The sequence below is a fragment of the Pagrus major genome, chromosome 3, assembly GCF_040436345.1.
Source record: "Pagrus major chromosome 3, Pma_NU_1.0".
Taxonomy (NCBI): domain Eukaryota; kingdom Metazoa; phylum Chordata; class Actinopteri; order Spariformes; family Sparidae; genus Pagrus; species Pagrus major.
In genome coordinates, this window is record NC_133217.1 from 21,272,404 (window position 1) to 21,274,828 (window position 2,425).

Here is a 2,425-nt window from a genome sequence, read left to right on the forward strand (position 1 = left end):
CTAATTTTAGACCTCTCTGCAAGTTATTAAATGAACAGTTTTCCCGAAATGTGTGAAACTGTTGTTTCCCTAAACAACATATAGAGTTATGATCCATGTTTTCTAGTGTGTCCAAATAAACATGCAGATGATGATGAATGTAATGGATTTTTTCAATCCTGTTAAAATGTTTTGTCATGGTTCTGTGTCTGCTTGTTTCTGTTTCCTGTTTTACTTTGAAGTTTTACCCTTGTGTGTCGCATCCTGCTTTTCAGTTCCTCCTGTGTGTTTCTCCCTCCCAGTGCTTTTCCACTTGTTTCCTCACCTGTTCCTCTTCCCTCCTCACTCCACCTGTTGCTGATCCCCTCGTTAGTGTCTGTGTATATAGTCTTTGTTCTCCCTCATGTGTCTGTCAGTTCGTTTCGGTCGTTCCCCTCTGATGTTCCCTGGTTTCTCCTGTTACTCTGTGTTCCTCCAGTGTCTCCTCCTGCGTTTCCCCATCTGGTATGTTTGGATTTTGGTTCCTTGTTTTTTCATTTGATTTGTACTTTGCTTTTGGTTGAACTTGGTTTAAGTTTTTAGTTGCTACTTGGTTTTTTGGTCCTTGTGATCCTTTTTGGTTTGTCTAGTTTCCTTGTGTTTTGTATTTTTAGCTTTATTTAATTAAAGCTCATGTAGCACCGGTATTAAATCTGTGCTAACTGAAACCTAGGTTCTAAGGAGTAATAGAGAACATAGATAAGGTAAATAATCTGACAGTTTTATTTCAGTACACAAACACAAAAATATCACAGTTACAGTGACTCAAAAATACCCCAAATAAAATAGAGCTCTCTTTACTTTTAATAAAAATAAAAAAATAAAAAAATAAAATTCTCTGGAAAGAAATAATTGTCTCTGGGTCCAGTTTCTTTCGTTCAGTTCTTGTTGTACTGGTACTGTTCTTTGTATTGTTGGTCTTGGGTTTCTAATGTACACTACCCGGGTAGGTATTAGTATATGTGCTCATGTGCTTATCTGGGAAATCCTGTTGCATTCCAAGACGATCTGACAGTGGGGACCTTGTAGTAGCTGGCCAGTCTACTAACAGAAATCCTCAGAGTTCTTCTGGTGGGCTTCGCTCGCCATCAATCTTCAACTTCTCTCAGTGGATCCGGGGTCACCAAAAACCAGTCTACACATATTGTGCAGAACAACAAATCAAATTACTTATCATCTTCAATAAAAATGATATCATCATAAATGAAATATCAGATTCAATCAAATCAAGATTTCTTCACTTTTTTAACTTATAGAGATAATCTCCCATGAATTTACTAGTTTTTTAACAGTATTTAGACATGAATTTCCTCACATCCACATTCACAATGAAATTCAGCATTTTAAATAACACAGTAACATGTTTTTAACCTTTACACATTTTTAACAGTGCTTTCATGCGAACTGATGAACTTATTAACACCATATAGCAATACAATATTCAACAATATTCAGCATGTATAACTTCCCAAAATACTCCGACTGGTTTTAACTCACATTCTACCGTGCTAAATGATACTAACGTGACCAATTAGCTAGCCGACGGCCGTATTAGCCGACGGCCGTATTAGCCGACAGCTACACATAATCAATGCCTTCACTCACCGGAGTTTCAAAGGTAAGTCAACAATTATCCTGATCCGCCAGTGTAAGCGAACATGCTCGGCGACGCTGCACCTCCTCTCACACACTTTTCCTCTCTTTTCAACAGTTTTCTCTGAGCTCTCGGTTTCACCAAACACATGCGTGGGGTTATCTCCTTGTGCTTCCCTCTCGTGCTTTTCCGTCAGTCTAACGAACGGAGGATCGGCCCTGACGTCAGTACAGGTGCCGACAGGTTCAAAACAAACAACGCGAAGAGTTAACCCTATAGTAACCAAACACTTTTTAGTGTGTGGGTTACACCCTCCCCCCTTTAATTAGCATGAGTCCCATCATGTACTTAATGCTGAGATTTAAACATCATAAATTGGTTGATCAGAACCGTTACTAAATAAATCAAGTGCTTGATTAAAACCCTCGAGAAAACTCTGAGCAAAGGAAATCAGAGGTTTACCTAGCTGTGGGTAATGAAACCGACCTGGTGCTCGCCTTACCCTGTCTGATTTCCTCATGTCTGTGTTGTCACTGTTCGTCTTAACTGTTTCAATCTCTTCCACAGTCTGTCGGTCAGGTATGTCAGTGTTTGAATGGTCATTGTCCATGTCCTCCAGATCTAACACATGCATATCGTCTGTATCAGTATTGCCTGCAACCTCCTCACTAGATGACTCTACTATGTCATCAGACCCCTGTTCACCCTCCATTCTGTCAGTGTCAGGACCAGCCTCCATTACCTCATCTGGCATGGTCTGAGGGTCACCTACAGTAAGAGGTAATGGGGTGTTAGAGGTCTCGGGCTCATCAT

General features: G+C 40.1%; 1 long non-coding RNA gene across 1 annotated transcript; it reads right to left on the reverse strand.

Moving 5' to 3' along the window:
• Positions 1-723: 723 nt before the first annotated feature.
• Positions 724-1,758, reverse strand: LOC140993401 (uncharacterized). The gene is made up of 2 exons (XR_012178663.1): positions 1,624-1,758; positions 724-1,153 (listed from the first exon to the last, which is right to left on the reverse strand). It is a non-coding gene; the product is annotated as an uncharacterized lncRNA (long non-coding RNA).
• Positions 1,759-2,425: the final 667 nt, after the last annotated feature.